The sequence below is a fragment of the Lagopus muta genome, chromosome 15, assembly GCF_023343835.1.
Source record: "Lagopus muta isolate bLagMut1 chromosome 15, bLagMut1 primary, whole genome shotgun sequence".
Lineage (NCBI taxonomy): Eukaryota > Metazoa > Chordata > Aves > Galliformes > Phasianidae > Lagopus > Lagopus muta.
The window spans coordinates 13,868,743-13,894,240 of record NC_064447.1 but is presented as its reverse complement, the minus strand read 5'-3'; the positions used below and the strand labels follow the sequence as shown (position 1 = coordinate 13,894,240).

Genomic DNA, 25,498 nt, shown 5'->3' with positions numbered 1-25,498 from the left:
ACAGCCGTGGCTGGCGGAGATGCTTCTTCGGCTCTCCGTGCTTTGGCAGCGCGGTCTCTTGGATTTATGAGAGCCGCCTTGGGCTGAGGCTGTTTATTTTTGTTGTGCTCACAATGGGAGCACCTTGAGCGCTGTGCAAATCCCTCATTTGCTGTTCAGCTGGATTTCTCGAGCCGTCCTGAACAGCTACCTGTAAGAACAAAGTGCCGATAAAAGCCCTTTTCCAATCCACCCGGTTCTGTGGAACAGACATTTGTTATGTTTAGAGGTGGTTTTGCTGAGGCTTTTCAATTCCTTGTGCCCCATGTGCCATTGGCCGGCCCGGCTTTCTGCCTGCAGCCTCGTTTTGTTGTTTAGGGCACGGTATTTATCCAGGTCTATCAGAACCGTACCTCAATCAGCTGAGGTCTGCAGCCCAGCCTGGGTGAGCCGTCCCTGTGCCAGCTGTTCTGCAGAGCCTTCCTCAGTCTGTTGTCTGGGCAAGGCAGAGACTTGTGCAAGCTCTTTGTTGCTCCTCATACACATTAATTACTGTCTCTCCACTCCTTGCTGCCATTTGTAAGAATGGCACTAAAGAATCTATTTTGCTTGTTCAGCTGGAGTTCTCATCGGCAGCAATTTGTAAGCTGCTTTAGAGTTGGGTCAGTGCTGCTTAACCAGTGCAAGTGGTGCAGAACTTTTATCTGAGGTCTGGTGGCGTCACTGAAGTTTTGTTTTGCGTTGTAATGATCATCGCCATTCCGTTCTGCAATAAGAAAAGTAACAGCATGTACAGAGGTACGTCAAGAAAGGTGTCTTATTAAACTTCTGTAAACTAAGTGCATGTGCTCTTTTAAAGTTTTTTTTCTTACACAATAGAGTAATATGCTCTTGTGCATATTGCAGCTCTATGCTCTTATTTATTTGTTGCTTTTTTTTTTTCTTTTTTTTCTCTTTAAAGCTTCAGTATGTGAGAGGACCCCTCTGCATTGTCATGAGCTGCAGAGAACTGTGGGCAAAACTTGGGTTTCCTTGTGCAGCTGTGCTGGTGACATGTGCACTGCAGTATGAAGTAAGTGGAAAAAAAATGGTTTTGATACTTAGAGAGGTGGATGTAAAACAAATTTGCTTTTTAGTTCATAGATAGGAAGCATTGCTTTCAGTTAAAACATTCTGTGTATCTGTCTTGTTAAGTTACTGCAGTTTGGGCAGCCCAGCCAGGGCTTTATTGGATTTAAATGGGTTTTTAGACCTTGGTCTGCAAATCCCTGTGGTATTCCATGGCCCCTTACCGACTCCTTCCTCCTTCTGCTGGCAAGAACTAGTAGAGGCTGAACGTATAGGTAAGCACAGATATGTAGGATGTGGTGCTAGAGGGCTGAGAAATGCGTGAGTGATAGCTTGGCAGAGCATTTAGCTGTTTATGCAAATAGCGTATCTTTAGTGTTCTTTTAACTTGAATTAGGTATTGCCTGTCTCCTCCAAGAGGCCACATTTCCATGTGGTGGAGGCACTTTCAGTTCAAGCTAACTCCAGTATGTCGGTTGCTGTGGAGTTTCAGTCACACACAGTCCTACTGCTGTACCTCAGGACAACTTGGCATTCAGATCAACTAGGTAAGTGTCAGAAGAGTTGATCTGATAACAGGTAACTTAAATCAGCCCTGCTGCGGAGATACAGACTTAGTTGCTGCATGTAGTTACTGATACAACCTTCAGGATGTTATGGACTGCTTGTGAGAAGTCCTTAATTACAGTGGGGCAATAACTGGATCCTTCACCTGAGATTTAAAGACAGCACAGCACAAGAGTTACCATGCAGGCTGGTGTAGTCTTCCAAAGCTTTGACTGTTCAGCTTTTTCTGCAGAAGATCAGAGTGATTTGGTCGTAATATGAATTGTGCTTGATTGTAGTCTGGAAACAGGCCTAAGATCGTGAAATAATGGGAACCCTTATTCTGACCATCTGCTGTTTGCTTTTATGATGGTGATTTTGGACTAAAGCTCGGTCCTCCTGAACCTTCACAGCTGTGCAAGAGAAGGAAGTTCTCTTTAGTTTGGGTTGACACGATGACTTGTTTGGTTCTGCTTTGACTCTCTACTAACCTAGGAGATGGTGAACAAGGTGACTGTTGAAAACTCCATCCTAGTTTTGTTCTTCTTGTGACAGATGTGAGGCTGAAGGCAGGTTTGGCGCAGAAACAAATTTCTGTGCTTAGCTCACACGTAGGCTATTACTCACCCACAGAAAGCTATCTAAAAGGTCCAGTTTAACTTTCATTCTGACCTATTTTTTAAAGTTGTGTACTATGTGATTCATCTCTTCTGTGACCTGAGCCGTGTCCTTAGAATGCTGCTTTGCTTTACTTTATTAATGTTTGTGTACAGTGGCACTCAGCTTTGTGTGTAGCACGTTCTGCTCAGAATGAGATCTCAGCTGTGATAACTCTGTTTTTTCCACTAGATGATTAGCCTTCCTTATGAGAATAGGTTTGTAGATTGATACAGTAGTTGCACTGCAGTGGGGTTGATGGAATGCAAATTAATGCCTGAAAACCCAGTTTTTAATGGAAAGTTCTATTCTAGGTACCTCTTTGTAAAGTTTTAGGCTGTTGCTGAGGAAGGCATGAATACTTGGTTAAGTGCTATATGTGTAGCTCTTGGTATTTATTGCCGTGTGATAAGTGATGATACAGAAGGTTTGCACCAATTTTCAGCCCTGTTCTCTTTGGGGAAAAAAAGGGAAATGTAGACTTCAGTGTTTTTGTTGACAGCACCTTACATGCAGCTTAATGGCATAACCCTTTGTTCCAGTTTCCAATGAGATTAAGCTGTGATAGATTGCCTCTGCAATGAAGATTATTACAGTCAACTTGACATTTAAAAGTGAGAGAAACACTGCCTTTTAGTCAAGGTCATGAGTTTGCTAAAGAATGAAATAATTTTGTCAGATCTCAACCTTTAAATTCTCCCTTTTATTGATGGAGGATTAAGTGTAGGTTAAATAAAGAACTGCAAAATTGAATGCAGACCATTCTGAGTGTAATGCAGCTGAATGAATTGTAACTTAGTTTTAAACACTTGTGTGTAGGAACATGAGGAAACCCCATGTCCCTTATGTTGGGCACAGAATGGAAGAGGTCGAGATCAGACTTCTGTTTCAGATTCTGCCATTGAATCAGTTGGATGTGTTGGTCAGGTTACTTCACCCTCTTCTGCTTTTGCCTTTTCTGTAAAGGGAAGGTGTTGCACTGTGCTCGGTACAGCGTGAGACCTGCAGACTGGCGCCGTTGGGTGTCCTTGCTGTGGAGGTGATGCATTGCTATTCAGTTCTGCTTAGCTGCCTCACCCAGGACTGGCCAACAGGAGACAAATGCTGCCCTTTTTACCTTCAGCAGAATTTTTCCCATTTAGTTTGTATGTGTTATTTTAGCACTTCTGCAGCATTACACGTGCCCGAAGAATGGATAACAGTGCAAACATACAAATTAATTATCATAGTTTCGGATCCCTTGTATGTTACATATATACTAGAGATACATGTTTCTCAAATGCATCTGTGCTATAATACAGTGTACATTTGGTAACAGTTACCTTCCTGTTCTGGCTGAATCAATGGTAGGAAGCACACTTGCAGAGCGCTGCGACTCAGCTGGGTGTGTGCTCCCTGTGTTGTTCACAGGCACCAGGAATAAATGCTGTCAGTTGAAGCTGCAGATTACAGAATGTGAATCAGTGACAGAGATGCACAAATGGACCTGACATCAGTGCTGTGGCTGAAATATTATTTTGTGATTGCTTTCAGGAATTACCGTGTCTGTCCCCACCACCTTTAATAGGCAGCTGTTCATGAATCAAATATCGCTTCAGTCCAGGAGCAGCGCACCAGTGGGAGGATGTGTATGAACAGAAAGAATGTAATTATTATGCCACTTGCTTTTTTGCATTTAATAACAAAAGAGTGGAAGCTTGAGATACAATACAAACCTTAAAGGCATAATAATCCTAAACAACAACAGTAACGCACCAACGCGTGCCCTGTAAAATGATTAATTAAAGAGTGATAGGGACAATTATTCATTTACTTTCCTCGTTTGTGACCGTTAGGCAGTAATACTAAATTAGCTTACCGTGTTTGCTAATACAAAGTCATTTCCTGAAGCAAAAGCTGGAGAGAACTGGGAACTTGGTGAGAAAAGAAGAAATGCTTCTGTGAAAAGAAGAGGGAGAAGAAAGGGAATTTTTATCTGTGTTTTCTTAGAGGACTGTCGCAGTGTGATGGATATAACCTGATGCAGTGATGTCTGCCTGCATTTGCAGAGTGCCCGAAACAATACGTTTGAGGTGAAAACTGCTTCATCTTCTGTAACTGGCTGCTAAAATAAGGATCAGTCATGGATTTGTATTTATTTTTGGTGTCAGCTCTGTGAACCGTGTGCCTCTGTTTGAGGCAGTGTCCCGTAACACATAGATTCAATAGGAAACCCTTCCTACAGGGCATGTTGAACATCTGGCTGAGGAATTGACCTCGCTTGAGGAAAAGGATCTGGGGATCTCATTTTTGTTGCTTTAATTCTGTATGCATCAGGAACTAACAAATAAGCCATAATGGAAAAATGATCTTATCAATGCGCCGCGTCAGATTAAGGGCAGCTGAATACTAGCAGAAGCACAAAATGTTGGCCAAAGCATTCCTATACTGTGTAATCCTTTAATCCACGTGGCAAGTAAAACAAATGTTTTTGATGTGCAACACAAGCACTTTGATTACAGCAGCTGAGGGGAATGTTTTTTCTCCTGCTGTTTTACATAGGATAAATCTGTCAGCTGAAGTTTGACAAGGTAAGTCCTCTCCTCTCTTCCTGCCCTCTAGACAGCCTGATTCTTGAATAAGGGCACTGTTACTAGCACAGTGCACCACACCTCCATTTGTTATCACTGGACTCCTGGGTATGCCAAGTATCCTTCCAGAAGAGTTTGGTTACTGATGTAGGGTCATACAGCGTTTTTCTGCAGCTCTGCTCTTTGGAGTATGAACTTGGTAGGTTCAGGGTTGTGTTTCTGTATGTTTCAGTCCTTGTCCCAGTGGGACTTGGTGTGGTACCACCAGCGTGTCCTGTAAGAAATTAAGAGTCCACCCATTCCCTGCTACGTGCTGAAGTATTTGAGGATCGTCCTCTGTTGCACCAGATAAACGTGGGTCAAAATGTCAGCAGAAACTGATGCAGAATAGTCTCTGACATGAATACTTTTAACTCATTTAAGTTTTAGGCAATGATTTTGCACCCAGAAGGCAGTGTAATGGATGTACTTGTTAACCGTGTGCTGATCTGCTATAAGCTTCTTAACTATTTGAATTTCCTGTAGCAGAACTGCCTGCTACCAGCTGCTTTACGGAATTGGGCCTTCGAAAAGGGTTGAGATAGCACTGGTAGTTTAAAAGTGAAGGAGAAGTTAAATTGCATGGATTATAATAATGTAATTAAATTAATTGAGATTAAATGGGGTAGGGCTTTGAACATCTCCTGAGTAAATATTAGCAGGATTTAGGGAGTGCTGAGTTTTGTTTATCCTCCAAAATTATCTTTTGACATCTGTGTTTTATGCTGGCAGTGTGACTCTTTGAGAACTTCTGCTTATTAATTACCCCTTATTAAATATAGTGGTGCAGTTCTGATGTCTTCTGCTTATTAATTGGTTTTACTCTTATTAAAAAGGCTGTTGATCTCTTATAATGTGTTTTATTGTCTGTGTTAATAATGTGTTTACTGTCGGCTGTGCATGATTTCTTACTTGCTTGGTTTTGCACACAAGCCTGTTGTCCTTTTCCAGTGTTTAGAAGACATTTTCCCTGATCAAATGTGGATCCAGCCCTGATGGTCACAGGAAGCTTATTTGAGTTCCAAATTGTTTTTCCCTATTTTTTGAAATGTGTTAAACTACAGAATTTCCATTTGTTTTTCTCTAGAGAAGGTTAAAAGATTGTGGATCTAATTGTATTTTTGATACAATCATGAACAGTACTTTGTTGCTTTATCAGTTCCTTGCGATCTGTCACACTGATGTTTATGTCAGAACTTCAGCTGTTTGTGAAGAAAGAGCTTTCTTGTCTTTTCCTGTGCTCACACAGCGCCCACCACAGTGTGGGTTTTGTGCACTGCTCCTCTGCACCATCCCAGTATAAATAGCAAAGCAGTGATGGATTTTCCTCAGAAATCCCAAGTACAGCATTTTGCTTAAAAGGCAATATTTCAAGTCAGATGTTTTCCTCCTACAAGCTATAAATCATACCTGTTTACAGATGCGTATGGATTCCTGTGGACTCATGATTTGAAAGTGCTAGCACGTGAGAACTATGGTGTCTCACAAGAGCTGACTCCCTTTGCCAGTTGCACAGCTCTCTTAGTACTTGGGGGTTTGAAACTGTCAGTGCTCGGTAAAGACGAGTAATAGCAATCCTAGGTGTTCTCAGCCTTGAGTTCTGAAATTGTTTTCAACTCTCAATGCAAATGTCCCTTTCAAGGTGACAATGTCACACCAGAAAGGCTGAAAAGTTTCCAGGCAATTACACTGGTGAATAAGTGTGTATGGATTCCTGATAACTTCTAAATAAGCTCTTTTAAAATAAATGATAGTAGTAAAAAACAAACAAAAAAACCCCACAAAAACAAAAAATCCAGACGAGCCTTTTGTAGTATAAATATGGGTTGGCTGTACTGCAGAAAATGAAGTATTGAGTGAGACTGTAAAGCTATTTACTGATTGTTGGAATCTGGAAATGATTTGCTTTGCAGTGTTGAGCTAACCTTCAGCGCAGAGATCCGCTCTGCAGAGCCATTGGGTTTTATGTCATGATCTTCATCTTGCCAGCAGCACGCGAGGAGCTCTGTACACTGAAAGCTGGTGTTGTAGGCAGTAGAACATCTACAGATCCTCCTGTTAATTTTAGAAAATGTACAAGCAGCAAACTTAGGCTGACTTTTATGTTCCACCTATAACTCATTGCTATAAGAAACAAAGTCTGTTACAGTAAATATTTTCATGTTTGGCTCATGGCAGGAATTTGGCTGTGCAGCTGATACCAAATTTATGTCTTTCTGGCAGTTCTGGGGGGTTGAACGGCAGAGAGACAGAAGGTTGAGCTTACTTTATATAGGTGCTATATAAATGGCAGAAGCAAAGCTAGTGCTGTTTGGTACCCAGCTGTAGGTTTGTACTTTGAATGCAAGGACTAAATATTATTTCAACGTTGTAACTCTGAGCACAGCAGGTAGAAGAACTGAAAATCAAATCTGAAGCAATTTAACTTCAGGCAAAGAAGGATTAAAGGAGGTAAAGGGAGTACTTACATGGATAACTGAGTAAAGAATTCTGTGATCCATCCAGTACAGACAACTGTCAAAGATACAAGGCTCCACAACTATTTTTATACTGTGCTTTGTGTCTGTGATCTGGAAAAATGCTTATGCATGTGTATAACAAGGAAGCAGTTCCATTTGCTTTCAGTGGGTAAGAAAGAAGTGGGACAGCCATATGTGAATACGTTTTCAAGCTTAGAGCCATCAGGCTCTCATTCCTTGTGCTCGTTCGAAGCATGCACTGAAGTCGATGGCGGTTTGGGCCAGTCAGATATTGCATCTGGAGGTTGTTTAGAGCAGTTTTGCAGCAGAGCTTGTATTTCCTTTCAGGATGTAGATCATAAAAGAGAAAAAAAAATCTAGGCAGTTATTTCACCCCTCCACGTGGCCTATTCATAACAAAACGTATTCTGATTACTGCTCATGGAGGCTAACATCAAGCAGACCTTTGCTTAGCTTGCAGGCATGGAGCCATAAGCAGGACAGCAGATTGCAGGGCCTGCCAGGACAAACCTATGGAAATACAGCCAGGAGAGCCTTGTGCTAGTAAGAGCAATGTCTGCTGTGTGCAGGCTGAGTCTCTTCTCTAGAAGGCTAACCTTGGGGTTCTTGGCCATATGGTGAGTTGCATGAGTGGGTTGATATCGTGCAAGCTTAGATGCTGGTGTCCTGTGTGTACCCTGCTTGGGGCAAATGCCTTTCCTTTTTGTAGTAGCAGCTGATGACCGTCTACTCTGCCCTGGATGTGGGTTGGGTTGCACAAGCCCTGGATAACCTTGGTATGGCAGCATAGCTGGAAGCAATGGGCCAGGCAGGGCCTCTTGCTAAATTATATGCAGTAACATTTCAAGGAATGAATACACTGATGTCTGGGTATCTCTGATGTGATCCTAAAAGGGGTGATTTTGGTTTCAGTTATGACTTGACTTCAAGGTTCCTGTATAAAGTTGCAGACATTTTCCATTATAATTTTTCAGCACAATATGATTTCTCTTGTTACTGGAAATTTCTTCTTTTTCACTGTAAGAAACAAAACACTTTAAAAATGTTTTTTTTCCCAGAGGAATAGTCATCCATTACATATTGATATACAGTTGAAAAACAGCACCTACTATACAAACAACATCCCTTACCCAGCAACTACCTTCAGTCGTCCAGCTGAAAGCCCATTATGCACTTCTACAATGAGCAGATCAACACTATGCATCTATGAAACAGTCCGTTGATATGGGCATAATTAGATTTTTATCAGTTTCAGCTAGGTGTAACCATTTCATTATAATTGACCCAGATTAGTTTCTACATGTCTCCCTCATTAAAACGTATAGCACCTGTGCTAATGGGTTTTGTTTCTATCAAGACATAATGAGGACTGGCATATCTGCATATTCTCTGAGCACACCAAGAACAGAGACAAATACTCCATTTTATTACCATCTGACAGAGACATAATGATTGCTGAGAAACTCATTACCATCATATTATACAATGATTTAACTTGAAATCCTCGCCATGCTGCAGCCTGGCAGTGGCAGAGCACTTGGAAATGCATGAGTTTCTGTTGGAGCTGTGAGAGCTGAGCTGATTCCCTTCTCCCCGTGTGCCATACACGGTCTATTTGCCTTGCAGATTTCTGACTGGTTTTGAGTGTATTTCATTACTGTGCTGTGAAATTAAGGAGTATTGCTGAGAGATGGTTAGAAAATCACATGTCGTGAGACTGCACGCAGAGCAGGAAGTTTGTGTGAAACACAGAATATTTCTTCTTCTCTGTCAATACTCCATTTACACATCCCATAACACCCTGGTTTATGGATGAGACGTCCTGGTGTCTCTTCATTTGAGGCAGAGAAGTTTTTGCTGCTCTTGGTCAACATTTCTGCAGCTTTGCAGGCATAGACATGTAATTACTGATAAAAGCTTTTCAGAGGTAATTCTTGTCTTCATTCTCTGTGCAACTTACCCTCTTCCAAATGATACCACTGAGCTGATTTCTTCAGAGCTCAGTTCAGTGCCAAAGACCATGACCACAAATGTCACTGAGCATGGTTTGTCATTTGGACACAAAGCCCCTCGTTAATGCAAGCAATACAGTTTGTGTGGTTAATGCTGGCTGCAATCCCTCTGCCATCATGCCAGGCTGGGAAGAAAGGAGTGTGATATTTATTTGTTTCTGTCACCTTATGTAGAAACTCCTCAAATATACAGAAAGCTGGGTAGTAGTCAGGAGCAGCAGTTTTAATCCTTTTTAGCTTGAGAAATTCACCCCAGTTTAAATGTTTCACTATTTGTGAAGGGATGAGTGCTTTGGAGAGAGATCCTGCTGCCCTTGCTCATGTCAAATAGCAATACTTATGGAAGTAGCCATAATTATTGTATTCTGACAAGTGCTCATTAGGTTGAATTCAATGTTTTAATGTTTCCATGCAATTTCTGGAAATAAACATCCTTACGGTAAATTATTTGCTCATTAGCAGTCTCAGCCACACTATTAGCACAGAAATGAGGACAGAACTTATATCCTGTCTGACCCACAATGAGCATTTCTAGTGCAGCAGTTGTGGTAGTGGTACCCAGCAGTTATTTTCAAAGTGGCGTTTCCATTTTCCCCTTCATTATGTAAAATCCTCGATGTGAAATGCATTAAAAAGTTTAATTTTTCATATGCTTATATATACACAAACGTTTCTTAATTGGTGAGGGGAAGAGAGTTTTGTCGTTTTTGTAAACATTTGAAATTGAGAAGTTGTTTTAGCACTTTTGGCAAACAAACCTGGCTGGGTTCCCCTGTGGCGTGGCTTTGTAAATTGCTGCAGAGCTACTTTGGTGTTTTTGATCTGTGCGAGTGTCATTTGTTGCTTTAAATCAGTGCTGTTATTAAAGAAACATTACTAAAAGTGCTCACACGCCATTTATTAGGTAAGCGACAGAAAGAAAAGCGGGTACTGATTTAACTTCAGCAGTTTGATTTCAGTACTGTGTAGTCAATGAACAGGGTAAGTAGTCAAGGTAAATGTTGCAGGCTGCCCTTCCAAAGAAATGAGCTGTCTTGTGTTGACACTGAGAGACTGGGTATGGGTGCTTGGAATGAGACTGTGAGCACTGTGCTTTGTATAAGCAAGAAGAATGGTGGGGCTATTTCATTAGCCTGCTTTCATGCAGTCAGCAATGAACACTTTGCAATGCAGTGGCTTTCCAAACTTAATGCAATCCTGGGCTTGTTTACTTATGTCTGGTGTTCAGAAATGAAGGGGATGGGAAAACTTCTTGTCCTCTCCCTGTTTATCATTGTTCTCAGGCAGGCTATCAGAGTCACATGCTATCTGAGGAAAGACAGTGTGAAATTGATAAAAATAGTCTGTGTATGCCTGAAAATAGATGGAAAGCTTTCTCCATATTCAGCCTTTGATCAGGTAAGTAATTTAGCTGTGCTATGTCATAGAATTGTAAACACGATATTTCACCTGGGAGAACTGCTATTGGTCTGTAGAGCAGGTTTCCCAGTTGGAAAATGAACCATATGGTACATATGTCAAACCAAGGCAAGGAGAGTTAACAGATTGACTCTTAATTAAGATCAGATGGTGCCTACTGTTAATCAGATACCCAGGAAAACGATCTATATCTGCCTTGATCCTGCGTGTGAAGTTGCTATATGAACAAATTTTTCCACTTGCCCAAAATCAATGAAGTTTCACTGATGAGAATGAATGTTGAACATGACCCTTAGTCTGTGCTGGGGAAATTCTTCTAAGTGGAGATAGGAACCTATCTGGACAAACCATCTGTGTGCTGCTCATGCTTTTGTACTGCTCTCATTCTTGGAGAACATAACCCAGTGAGCAGCAGAGAACTATAAAAGTCTGTGTGTGACAGAACTTATTTCTAGACTGAAGAAAAGGAGAGATCCCTGTACTTCTCCACCTGCTTGCTTTTTCCAGCTAGCTCTTGGCTTTCCATCGTGCATTCATGTTCTAGGAGGCACAAAGGCGTTCCAATCCAATGCAGAAAGCTTATCTGCTCTTAGAAATAAAGTTTGCTGTGGAAAAACAACAGATGGTGTGCATAAACCAGAGGTCTTGAAGTCTTTGGTGGTCTTTGGATACCTGCAGCCCTGGCAGTAGGATAGGGAGAACCAGGACATGCCTTTTACAGGAGGTTCTTTATAGGGCAATTCACACGGCCCCACACAGCTTCCAGTTGTACCTCTTGATTAGAGTTTATCAGTTCCAATACATTGATTTTATAGATGCCTTTAGCATGCAGTTCTGCCCTGATGTTGCAGGTGGTTGAAGACATTGGGAGGAAAAGATACAGTGTTAATCGAGTTTTATTTTCTAGGTACATTTTAGTCAGCCCCAACTGGCCCCTATTCTGTGTGGCACAAAGGCACTGGGCAATCCTGTGTCCTTCCCCACAAGACCTGATCTATTCTTCTCACCCAATAAGCAGTGTTGGCTGGTGTTTGTTATCATACAATGCCATCAAAGAAATATTTCCACAGTCAAGCTGACTTCATTTCTAATGTAGCTGGCAATGGAAAGAAAGCACGTGCTCTTTCAGAAGGCTCTGTGTGGGTAATGGTTACAGGTTGGGTGCTGGAGCTGTGGAACTACTTAGTGTGGATCAAAGCATTTCCTTTCCTTTCTTGGAGCTTCTTCTTCATTTTGGCTGAGGTGATTACACTACACTACCACACTGTGCTGTATATATATGCATATAGAATGTACAAGGAAGTGCCATCATAAGTTTTGATAATGAGAAGGAAATGTGCTCGCCCACAGTGTTCTTTCCCATAAACTGTAGGATTGCTGTCACTTGGAGCTCCAGTGCTTTACTCTTAATAGGATTGAATTCTTCCCCTACTGCATTATTCTCACACAAAGAATACTATGTTGATTGTACTGAGTAGAAAGAAGTAACGTCATTGAACAGTGAGGCTTTGACTTTATTACTGAAGTTGGAAGGGATTGTTTTTCTTAGGTAAGTACAGGGATATTGATAGCTGAACTATTCAGTGTGTTTGTTTCAGGTAAACATTTTGCTGTAATTCAATTTGAGAGGGATCTTTCTCTTAAAAGCATTGGATGTGTCTGCATACTAATGAGAGATTGTGCTCTTTAGTCTTATATACTGGAGTGATTGAAAACAGGTCATTTAGTGCCAACAGAAGCTTGTTTCCTGTGTAATTATGAAATGCAAAAGATAGTGCCCAAAACAGTAATCAGGATGCTGACTTTGAAAACATCCTCTTTTTGGAAACATGAGTTATGTTCGTTCTTGTGTTTATTGGGATGGAACATTAGCATACTTCAATGTGTGAAGGAAAAAAAAGAAGAATCTGCGTGATTGAGAGAAGCAGTGAAAATAACTGCAGTGCTGCAGACCCAAGAAGGATGGAAATCCCATTTCCCAAGCGTAGGTTTGTGTTGGCAGTGTATGAAAGAGACCAAACAGAGATTGTTGCTCTCTGCAGTCCCTCCCAAAGCTTTAGGCAAAGCAGGAGGCTGCTAGGCTGCTTTGTAGGGAGCAGTGTTTGGTGTGGCATTAGAAATCAGTTGGTGGTTCACCTATGTTCTGGAGGAAGTGCTCTTACACCAAGTATTCGATCTGTGTACCAGGGTTTGGGTAGTGCTCCTTTCAAGCAGACACAGCCAGTTATTTTTGCTGTCTAACACCACATGAGGTGCTGCAAGTGCTGTTATATGAAGTCTAACGTGAGCCCATCTCCCAGCCCCATGCACTGCCTGCCATGCAGCAATCTGCCCCGTGGGCTCCCTGCACATGGGTACAGCTGGGGCTCACCTCGTGGGCTCGTTTCCCCTGCTAGGTAGCGCACTGTAAAAGGGTGACTTTTTATTTGCTGAGTTTTCATTGTCTTTTTATTTGAGTGAGTCTTTTAATTTAAGTCCTGGAGGAACGTCTTATAACCCAGCCGGAATCTGTATTTGTGAATCTGTGATAAAGCAAAGTGCTGTACTTGCTGTGAAATATGAGCCTGGTTCAAAGCCCTCTCAAGCTCTTGGAAGTGTTTCCATTGATTGCAGCAGGCTTGGATCTATTCTTATTTCTGTGAAAATTCTGTAATAAATGAAGCTGCTTTAGGCCTTAGGGAATGAAGGATAGCAGCTGTAGGTAGAGTGCTATTACTGTGGTGCCAATAATATCCAGTTGTATTAGGGCTGTTACAAGGTGTCTGTGGGAAATGGATCTTTTCACGAGGGAGAGATGTTTTCAAAGTTCGGTGGGGGGTGTTTTGGCCTTTAACTGCTGGTTTGTACTGGTTTCTGTCATGTTCCCCCGTTCATCCCTTTGGTGAGCCAGCAGCTCATTAGATACCTCTCTGGATTCCAGAGTTTAGCTCCTAACCCAATTTATTTAGACTGCTGGGGTCTCGCAGAAGAGGCTTCATCTTGCAGCAGTCTGAGTGCGTCAGCCTTGTGTGAGAGGCTGTGTTTGGGAGATAGTGCTCTGTAAACCACAGTCTGTGCCACGTTGCTGGAAAGCACTTCTGGCTTCCCCTGCATTGACAAAATGCTTTTGATGTGCCTAAAATGGAACGTTTCTTCTAGTTTATTTTTGCTCCTTGGTAAAACACGTTCTTCAGATTTCTAACTGAGCTTAAAGGAATATGTTTTTCTTTTTTTGGTCTGGTATTCTGTTTGTCCAGTCTTTTGTTTTTACTTTTTTAGCAGTGCTGTTGATGCAGCTCAGAACTGCTTTATCCTTAATTGCTGCTGCAGAACCATCACAGAGGCAAAAAAGCAAACATTTCTGTTGAGCACAGAAAAGTGGGCTCTTAGCAAGCCCTTAACTGTGACTTCGATTTCAAAAACTTCTTTTTCTCCTCTATTTCCTTTCCCTTCCCTTCTCTAGTGAGGGATTCTGAAGAGGATCGAGCTGAAAAATTATATTCTCTTCAATTATCCAGAGCAAGGTGCATCTGGCAGTGGTGCTGGCAATGCTGGCTTAGTTCTGAAGCAATAAAATGAGCTCAGGACTGAGGACTGTTCAGTCTGGGGCCTCTTCAATCTCCGTCTTCTCTGCTAAGCAAGATGCCAATTAGTGTCAATAACAGTGGATGGCTTTGATGATCTGGAGTTTTCTAAACCAGAAACTGGAATGGATCTGCTAACTCATTTTATGGCTGTTACCATACAGACGTTCCAAAGCGTTCATTTGTCATCATTACTGGCTGCCTGGGATTTGGGTCTGAGGATTAGAAGAGAAAATCCGTGTCTTTTTGCTACTCTTCTTGCAGTCCTGATCATCAAAATAGGTATTTAATCTCCCAATCTAGGGAACTATGGCAAAATCAAAAGCTGGACATCAATCTGTAAGCTGCAGTCTCTCTCCTTGAGACAGGGCTAATATTACTGTTAGGTTTGTTTGTTAGTTTGTTTAAATGCAAACAAAGTCATGGTTTGCAGAAGTGGGCTTTTTTTGTCTCTTTTTTCAGACAGATGTCTTCACATTCCACTTATTTATTTGCAGTTTTTATTTATATTATTACATTTTTCTTTCCCTTTCCCGAGGTTTATTTTGGGTCTCTGACAGCATACAATATAATATACAAAATGTAACCCAATGCACAAATGCTGTCAGACAAATCAGAAACAACGTGAGTTGTCCTCACTGGTTTAAATCTGTCAGAAACAGAACATAAAGTTTTCCAGGTGTTAAGTTATCTTCCTTCACTGCTCTGGGAATAGTGTAACAATGTACTACATAAAATGTCCAGGTATGTTTGCGTATTCACAGAATAACTTTTTGACAATAAAAATCTTACTGCACTGAAATGAGCAAACAGTTACAGTTCTTCCTCAGAACGAATTAAAAAATAAATTGCACTGAGCTGAACAGTTCACTTTGCAGGTAAATATAATGCTCTGAGTTTTCTAAAGTAACAAACTGGCATGTTTTTCTTGGCTGGGACGTGTCGTTCCGCTTTCTGAAGCACCGTAGGCACGTCTGAGGTAGCACTGAAGAAAGCCAGGGACAACAGAATCGTTCACAGGTGTGATACCATCAGTGCTCCTGAGATTTAAACACGGTGCTTCAGTCATTCTCCTTATCCCATACATCTTTGCATTTATCCCCACTGCTGCTCTGTGCTTGGTTTACTTACATACAGCCCTAGAAATCAGCCTTGGAATTTCTTTTTTGAAAGCTATTCCTCGTGTTCAAAGGTAGAGAGGTGCAAATACAGTTACTTTCTAAGTTGTTTCAATTTGACACATCCAAATAGGATCCTCTGAAAGCTGTTGAACCCTGACTTCTGGCAGTATTTGAATTTGATGTTTGGATGACATGTTTAGCAACTGTAACATTTAATATTGCTTTAGCTAAATAGATAAATAAAATATTATGGGAAATCAACACAACAACGAAACACCTTCCTCCTTGTCCAGCCTCCTTGCTTCAGTTCTGTGTTCTCTTCTGTGTCTTCTCTTCAGTTCTGTGTTCAGTTCTGTGTTTCCCAACCCCTTCTTAACTGGGGTTGGGAAACAGTGTTCTTGATTCCTGCCTGCTCTGTCCACTTTGAAAATATAACCTTAATATATCAATAAAGATGAGAAATGCTGTTCCTCAGCAGTGCTTCCTGATGGCCACTTTGATGGAGTCCAAGCTCCTGGGGTTGCCTGCGGTGAAAGCCCAACTGCTTTGTGTATGGCAGACCTCTGAGCCTGGGTGGAGCATGTTTGCATGGATCCAATTAGAGGATCAAAGCCCTCATTAGCTCTGCTCAGGCTTTTGTTTGAAGCCAATCTTTTATTTGCACAGACCTCTGCTTTACCGATGGAGGCGTGTAGCTGTATGAATTTGCAAACAGGCTGAGCAGAGGCTGTAACGCCACATTAATTCTAGTGCTTGTGCCACAGTCGGAGCTTTGCAGCCCACCCAGCTGCATCTGGCACACCTGGCCTGATGTCTACATGTAGAAACAAAGCTCATCTGTCTCCTTCAGCTCAGAGTTTTGTGCTGACCATAATTTTTAAAATGTCGTTCTTCCTTTTTGTCACTGCTTTCTGCTCCTGAATGCACCGTAGGATCTGCACCGCTCGAGGACCTGCGTTTTCCAAGAGGCTCTCCATGGATAGCTGGCACACTGCTCAGTGGGGAACAGTGGGGGCAAGAGGGAAGTTTTCCCAAGGGCTGACATTTCTGTAACAATACCAGTAATTGCCTGAATAAATCCTAAGAGTAGTTTCACATGCACTTTGAGCCAGTGTAAGCAGACGTGACTGCCAAGAGAAGCAGTTCAACCCTCCCTATGCCCATGCTTGCTTTTTCCCATTTCAGAACTGTCCTCTTCAGTGAACTCTGTTGTTTTCATCCAGATAAGTTCCCTAGTCTGCTTCCTGCTGGGCCACACAGCTGCTTGTCTGCACGCATGGGAATGGGGCTGGAAATGAACAGCTGGAACCCCGGGGGGAGGGCAGGATTGTCTCCTCTGGTGGCTGTCCTAGCTTGTGCCAAATTGAAGTGTATGTGAAATTATTGCTTCACATAAAATAATGTGATTTTGCATCTCACTCCTTTAGTTCTTCTCAGGGTTCCCACTTCAAAGTGCCTGTGCTGTGGCATCTGCTTAGAAGAACTGCAGTGGGAGTAATTTTATGTATTACAAGATGGACTCAGTTAATAGGGGCTTGAGAAAGAGCTGGATCTTCTCCCTCACATCTAGAAATTTAGAGTTTATAGTAAGGATAGAGTTAGAGGGATGGTGCTGGCAGCATGTTAAAAAGCTGCCAGCACCTGGGGGCATGGATTCTCATGGTCAAATGGTTTTCTTTTCCCAGCAGGTTTATTGGCTGATTGGTTCTTTGGTTCTGTGGTAGTCAGCTGTCTTAGCTGACTTGTCTGTGTTAACTGAACACGCGTTTGCTGCCATGGGAGGTCTGGAACAGCATCTGTCTCCAGCAGTGATCCCTGACAGCTGGAGGAATGTGAGGAGCTGGGCAGGTCGACTGCCTTGCCCCAGGAGTGAGGTGGCAGGTTTGGGCCTTTTTGGTTTTGTGCTGGGTACGCTGTATGATTAACTGTGAAGGGACCTGTACTTATGCAGGGCCAACTTTCCTCAGCGTTACCAGTAAAGTCATTGCAACTCAGATTTAAGTGGCCAATTTTTTAAGGGCTGTTACAGTCTTTAGGCTGTTAATGGCTCCTAAAACACTAAGTGAATTCCTATTCACTGAGATTGAAACAAAAATAAGAGAGCTTAGTGCTTTTCTACTGGCTGCCTTTCTTGCCTTTTCATGGGTGAATTATTATAAAGAAAGCTATGTATCCACAGAGACATACATTGTAATGATGATAACTGGAAAGGGGCTTCCTGTTGAGGAAATAATAAGTGCATCCTAGGTTGAATAAACTCCCAAGAGAGGAGACACTCTCCTGTCTGTCCAAGCATGGAGCTGTTCTGTGGGAGCCCTGCTGCCTTCTACGTAGAGCACGAGGGAGAAGCTGCTTCTCACAGCACCCATCTTTGGCTGTGCTGGGATCTCTGCATGGGTGCCCAGGTGGGAGGCATTAGAGCTGTGAGGTGCATTTAGCTCCCTGCAGGTCCCCTCTGCTGTTTCCTCTCAGGTGGGAGCCCTGCTGGCAGTGAGGTGGGTGTGCTGTTGCAGCAGCAGGAAGGTGCCATGAGATGCTGCCCATGGACTGCAGGTGTGCACCTCGTGCAGTGGGAGGAGAGGTTCTCTCGAGGGAGGTGTAGGGTCTGGCAGTTTCGTAGAAGCAGAGCTCCTGGAATAACAACCGCTCGAATGCTTTCCTCTGCTAAGAGTTGTTTCAGGGGAAAGAATGAGAGGGAAGCCTAGGAAGGTTCTTCTTTGCTTTAATGATGCGCCATTTGGACAACTGAGGTCATTTGCTGAATTGTATTTACGCAGAGTTGTTCAGGAGGTTTAAACTTTGTGAGAAGCAGGGAAAGCGTAGCAGTTCTGGCTGGACAGCAGAGAACCGTGCTCAATGTATGTCTGATGAAGGAAAGGAAATAAAACTACAATAATTAAAGCAAATTGCTGACCTTGGATTAAAAGTTGCTGTGAGCTGCTGAGAGCATGGAGCTCTGCTTAGCTATGGAGCAAATGTGCAGATCAAACACACGCCCAACCACAAAGAATTTTTGGTGAAAAGTATTCGTGAGAAGCCAGGATCATGCAGCAGCACCATGACAGCATCCCTGCAGTGTGGCTGGGCAGGACTCCTTCAGTCAGTATCAATAAAGCATACATGCAGGCCAGTCAAAATCCTCCTTCATTCAAAAACCCTTTTATTCCAGAGAGTAATAATAAAAAAAATTCACAGTTAATCATTATCATCTTGTTCCCATGCTAGGTAATTAGTATTGCATTGTTGCTTTGTGCCATTCCCTATGTTCCCTTCATGTCAGAAAAGTTTAATTGACATTAAAAGAAGAGGAAATTAAAGGGATTTTAATCAGTTGGTCTGTCCTATCAGCTTTAAAAAGAGAAGCTGGAGTAATAGAAAAATAGACTGGTGTCTATGCTCTCTTATCATCCATTTTGCTATTCATTACTGAATTGATGAGACTATCTGCTTTGCATTTTTAATCGTATAATTGATTAAAGTGAAATTAAAACACTCTGCGTTTTCTTCCTGTTAGTGAGGCTTTTGACTAACCACGATCTCACATTTTTTCAGTTTTCACTCAGAAACCAGCACTGGGAGTAAGAAGTGGGCATCAGTGTTCTTGAGACATCTATCAGTGTCTGCAGCAAGATCCCATCTGATAAAGAAATAGGTAAGAAACTAATGTTCTTATCTATGCCAACTCCTAGGTATGTGCTGCAACATTCATGATATGCCTTAAGTTATTCCCTTAAATATTTTCTGCATTGAAACTTCAATGCATTACACTTGCCTGGTCAGCAAATACTTGATGTCTTGGTTATAAAATGATTGCACTGAAGACAGCGAGAGAGCGATACAGGTTACAAAAATACTTTAAACTACATCAGATATTCAAACTCTAAGGAAATTCCAAACAATAACTCCTTTGTGTAATTTGTTCCAACAAATAAAATTGGTTTAATATGTCTTAATGATTTAGGTGAACATTAAAGAACAAGGACTCATTTTGCTTCAGTAAAGATACTGAAGAATTCTTATTCACATTCAGATTTTCTTGGAGTGAAGAGCAAATATGGTTTATAAATACAGTATTATTAGGCCCTCTTCTTTTCTGGTGATTGCAGTAACAAAGAAAATCAGAGGACATTATTCAAATAGCTTTGGATAAATCTGCTTAAAGAAGATGATTTCTGCAATTTATTGTGTAACACTCAGAGGTGAACTCAAACATGCCTGTACAAGTCAATTAATACAAAGCAAATTGTTAGAGACTGCAGGCTGTATGCACTGGAATGAGCAGAAGGGCTCCCGCTGCTTTCGGTGTGCTTGCAGTCAGGCGGTGGAAATGAGATCCTGGCAGATCTCCAGTGCCAGCTGGTGGCATCCCATTGACTCACTGGGGGCAGGATTTCGTGCTAAGTTTTGGAAGATTTCATTCCAACAAAGTTTTTATCCTCAAAAGAAAGAAAAGCCAGAGGTGCTTCTCAGCAGGTCCTTGCTATTGCTACTTATCTGGGAAGCACTTAAATGCAATGGTCAGATCTGGATTTATCATCCAGACTGATGATGGAAGGTGGTCTTCAAGAGCTTAATTCACCATCACTGGGAGGTGGGGATCTATTCTGAGGAGGTGCTTACACGCTCTGGCCCTACAGAATCTGCAGAATGACACATTGGTGGGAACACAATTTATAAATGATGCACGTGGAGAGAGGGCTTCCTGGCTCAGGTTTTCCCACTGGCTGTGCTCATCCTCTTCCAAATCACTGACATGGGTAGATGTGTTCAGAATCCCCAGTGACAATGTTTCTATTCGTGTTTTGTTCCTTCTATTCTTGCTACATAATAGGGAGTTGGACAAACTGGTTGTAAACAGGAAAACTCTCCCTAGGATTTTTCATGTTCTTGAGCTAAATCTGTCTGGGTCCCAGAGCAGCTAATGACGTGTCTGTGTGCCCTGAGCACCAGTGGCTCTCTGTGGTGGATGTATCAGTGAAGATTGCAGTCTCTTCTGCAGAAAGGGCTTAAAGTAGGAACTTTGCATAGTATGTTAAAACGTTCTGTCCACAGACTGTTTGAGACATTTGGGGAACTAATTGAAGATAAGTATCAATCTTTCTGTCTCTTCATTTTGGGATCGGCTGTCCAGGTATAATGTCCAAGCTAGGTCTAGGTCTGACTCCATTGAAATAAACATTGATTTTTTTTTTTAATTTTATTTTGGTAAACTGTGAGTTGGTTCCTCTGTCTACAGATTAGTAATTAAAAGAGTAAAAATGACTACCGTTACTTCTATGCTTATTTTTTTATTGTGGTTAAAGGCCTGAAGAGTTTATCAAAACACGAATGGAAATGGTTTGCTCCCAGACATGGAGTCATGTTCTTGTGTGTAAGAAGCTGACTGACAGACCACTCGAAGTGTGGGTCTCTTCTAAGCAGCCTGTAAGCTTTGTGTACCTAAAAGCAAATGTGTCTGCAAGGTAATATAGATTCCTTTCAGGTTTTATTTTGGGTGTGTTTTTCAGAGGATTTCTTTGCCTTTTGAGGTTCATCATCTGCATGAGAATCACACGCTTCTAGGAACATCTGTTCCTTCACATTGGAAGAATATCTGTAGATGTAAAAGAAGGAAAGCAAGGACAGGTGTGCTGTGGTTCTCTTGGGAGTGGGATGATGCTTTATCTGTAGCAGCACCATGGAAGGAGAAAATGTATTATTTATTGCTACTTCCTTTTCTGAAGCCTTTAGAGTGAGGAGTTCCTTGGGCTGATTTAATTGCAGGGTCTCTTCGTAAATAGCTGCCCTGGTACGAGAAAGGCTGGAGATCATTTCAAAATGTCTTCCATGTCTTAGGTTATACTGCTAAAATAGTGTAGATGTTGTCTAAGCTGCCTTCAAACAGCTTTTGTATCTGAAGAAGTGTAGTGGCAGCAGTACAGAAGTAGTTGCCTACTCCTACAAAGCCATCTGAAAGGCAAGGGTAAAAATCTAGCAACATAATTTTTTGCAGTCCTTCAAAATGCCCTTAATCACCTCTTTGATAAAACGCGATGCTCTAGCCAGCCCAGAAGGGAGAATATACTTCCATATTATTTATCTGCCTTTGTCAGACTGCTGTTAAAATGCTCCTTGGGATCGGTGTGGGGGAGGAGCCCTTCATTTTTAATCAGAAAGACCAATGCTGGAATACAAGCAGGAGGTTTTTCCAATTCTTTTTCTTTCTTTCCGATTGTAGTCTTCAAAGGGAACGTGGATACCAACATTAGCAGGGAATAAAGTGAGAAATGTGTTGCTTTTCAACAAGTGGGCAAATAGAACGTCTTGGAAAGGAATTTTGGAGAGACAGGAGGCTCAGACCTGTGCATCTTTGGTTAACGAGTCGTCTCAGTCCTGTAATAGTCCCTCTAATAAATCCCAAATAGGTCTATTACCTGGCAGTGGAGTGGAAGGACATTACACATCCCCAATCTTCTCCTAATTCTGTTCTTGTCCCTATCTTGTTTCTGCACTTGATTTGCCAGAAGCTTGCCTGCAAATTGACAAGAGTCCCAGTGGTTTCATAGCAATAAACAGCTTCATGCAGGCTTTGCAGGGTGACCTGATGTGAAGGCTGGAATGGTGAGCGATGCAGTCTGTGCCCATTGCTGTCTGTGGCTGCTGCCTGAGAGCACTGAGAAAATCAGTAGGTCTCTTGTTGGACTTCAGGTGTGATTTCACTGTGGAGTTGCTTATTCTCTGAAGCTCCACTCATGTTGTCTAAAGTTCTCTTTGTTTGTTCTGACGTAAGAGCCTCATAATAAGGACTCTATATGCTAATTTATTTTAATGAATGAGACCTGTAGGAAGCTGTTAACACAGGAGTGTGCTGTAAATGGTAAGGCCATTTTTGTTACATGGCATGACTTTATCTGCCTTTTCATAGGAGCTGAAGGGCAATATGGTATCATGACAGGGAGACAGTGAGTCAAAGGGAATGCTTTCAAGAAAAGTCATTTGGAATCTAACCAGTTCATGATAATGCTGATATAATTAGGTGGCCTGTGGTAGGGCATGAGACTGAGGAGGTGTCTGTGCTGCTGGGATGCTCTCTGCTGCTGCCGAGAGGCAGGGGAGATGCACAGCAGGGAGGTGCAGCCTGGCCAGAGCCACAGGATGTGATGGGCTGCTCATTCCTTGCTCTCACCTACACCGTTTTGTAGTCAGGCTCACAGTTTTCAAACAGAAACAGTGTGAGGGTTTTCCTGTGGGACTGCTGCATGTTTGCTTTTCCCACTGGCATGTCTGCTTTCTGGTATAAATGCTTTTTTGGATTGATCTGTATCTAATCTGAAGAGTTTATCTCCTGTTTTGATCATTTCTCTCTCTCTCTCTCTCTCTCTCTCACTCTTTTTTTTTTTTTCCCCATCTTGGCCTTAGTCTGAGCAAGAACTATCTTGAAAACCCACCATCAGATCTTTGGAGAGGAACATGGTTATCTGAGGGCTTAAACAGCAAAACCAGGGCATATTTGAAAAGAATACTCCTTTCCTACCGAGAGGAGGAAGCAATGTCTGTAGTTTTCTGTCAGATTGCTAAATTCTCTGCCTTTTCAGGTTGAGGCTGTGCCTTTGTCTCATTTTGTGATTTCAAATGCTTCTTTTCCAGGCTCCTTTAGTACTGCCCAGTATTTTCTTACTCAAACTTTGTTGTCAAGCCTTTAGGAATGAAGCTTTGCCATTTAATCGCTAGTGATGGCCCCTGCAGTGAGAGCAGTGGTGAAACTCATCGCCTGCTCGTTTGTGTGTCAGCTCCGCTCGCTGTGATCCCAGGCCTTGTGGGTGCTGAGCGAGGGAGCACGACCCTCCCTGCTCGGCGAGAGGTTTGAAGCAGAAGGCTGGTGTCGGTGGCCCTTAGCAGCCTTCAGCACGCATTAACAGGCTGCTCTCTCTCCGAAGGCTGAGCCGGGCTGTCCTCACTGATGTGCTCTCATGCCCCACAGGCAGTGCCCGGCAGCGCACTTTGCACCGCTGAGCCCCTTCCTCGTGTGCGTGGGGACTGGATCCGGGAGCAGTTGCTCCTCGAGAGGAGTAAGAGCGTTTTTTCTAATCATTGGGCCTTGCCCCAGCTTAGTGGCATGTGGCACCAGGGTGCTTGCTGCTTGCAGAGCTGCCTCTTGGAGGTACGCTAAGATGAACAGCCAGTGTCCAGGCAGCCGCTGAGCCTGAGCTAGGAATGAATCTGTTCTTAAAAATTCTAGTGGGAACTTAAAAATACCTTTGGGAATTTGATTACCAAATAGTCTGAGTTTTTCCTGAAAGTCCCTGAGGTTTAATTCAATCTAGGCAGGTTCCACAGATGCTAAAGCCACGTGTTTGTGCCTGTGCAAGTTTTACAAGACTTCCCACCTAGGCAGAGCGTAGTGCTAAGAAAATGAAGGAAATGCAGGTTTGAGTAAGAATACTGTCAGAAAGCACACTAGGAAGCTTAGCAGTTGTTTGAAAGGATGTGGTGGGCAACATCACAACATGATTCTGGGAACAGACTTGAAATGGCATGCAGCAACATTTCTAATGCTTCAGGAGCAGAGCAAAGGCTTTCAACTCACTGCCTTTAGCAGTTATTTGTTGTGAACTGGCTTTACCCTAAAATTCCACTGATTTAATATTTAGCAGAGTGAATGTCCTTGGAAAGAAGCGGGTGGGAATGGCAGGCTTCATTGTTGTAGGCTTGGTGATTTAGATCTGATTCTGGCTTGCTTTTAAATATAATGAAAATGCTCTTGATACATTCGTACATGGTAGCTTATGTGAGTTAGGAGATAAGGACAAGTAGATATTCTCCAGAAGGACCTCTTGTGCATGTAAAACTTTTCCTTGGATGGGTTTGCCCTTTGTCGTTCATATTTCATGTGGTTAGCTGAAGTGCTGCCTTTATTTTGGTAGGTGAGGATTTTTTTCCTTTCAAATTATTCATGCTTATGCTGTCTTTCTGTATTTTCATTGAACAGATCAGCCTTTTGACTTACAAACTGTGCAGTTGATAGGAAGAGGGGCTGATGCTGTGAACACCAGTTGATAAATCTGTTCAGCAGAGAGATGGGACTTGGTGTTTGAAGGAAGTACGTTCAAAGGAAGACTTGCCTCAAAATTCCTAACTATATTTAATTTCCCTTAGAGTCATCAGTGTGTGCCCTGAGACGTACACAAGTGCGCCTTGCAGAGCAGGGTGGCTGTGCTGCACTTTCACTCCTGAGCACAGGGCCAAGGTCTGTGCGTTGGTTGGCGTGGGCTCCTGGCCTGTGGCTCATTGGCTTCCAGTGGAAATTTAATTATGAAACCTGAGAAATTCTTGTGCTGTCTTGTCCGATCTAGAGAAGGAGAAACAACAGTGATAGTAGTGTTTCCAAGATGACTAACTAGCTTAGCAAGTTTCTATTAATCATTCCGAAAGCTTCTGAGTTGACCCTTTTGTTTTCATAATCTCGAAGTAATGAAGAGTTCCTGTCTCCATTCCAAGCCCATGTACTCAGTGGCTCCCTGTGCTGAATGCAGTGGGCAAGGTTTCTTGAAAGGATTTACTTGGGAAATTTCTGCGAAGTAGAATCACAGCTATGGCACTCTTGATGTTATCCGTTGTGTTATGGGGCTGGGGAGCTGTTTCTCTCTTTTACTATAGTTGTGATGCTGCTTTGTAGCAATAGCTTTTGGTACGTTGTCAAAGTTTCCCACAATTGAAGACTCTAGTTAAAAATCCTTTCGCTTTTCCTGTTCAGTGTTTCCAGCTGAGATACAAATCAGGCCTGTATCATTTCCAGTCGGTAGCCATTAACGTTGTTTTCCTCCCAGGCAAACTGTTACCGTGACAGTTTTGTAGCCATTGATTTCAGACATGCCACGTACTTCATCTGTCAAAACCAGGAAGTATGTCTTAGTCTAATTATGGTGTTTGTGAGGAACAAACTGATCAACTGTGTTGTAGTTTGTTATTTCCGAAGATAGACTTAAATAGATGTATGTACATAATGTGGTGGCTGTGTGGTGTGGTCGGGAAAGTCTGCAGAGAAACCTGGGTGAGAGGAAGTGG

General features: G+C 42.4%; 1 long non-coding RNA gene across 6 annotated transcripts in view; it reads left to right on the top strand.

The window, feature by feature from the left end:
• The window catches only part of LOC125700738 (uncharacterized), a 197,990-nt gene that overhangs the window by 1,180 nt on the left and 171,312 nt on the right, over positions 1–25,498 (top strand). For all 6 annotated transcript variants that reach the window (XR_007380037.1, XR_007380040.1, XR_007380035.1 and 3 more), the window contains exon 2: positions 19,007–19,106. This is a non-coding gene — a long non-coding RNA (uncharacterized LOC125700738). The remainder of the gene's footprint in view (positions 1–19,006; positions 19,107–25,498) is intronic.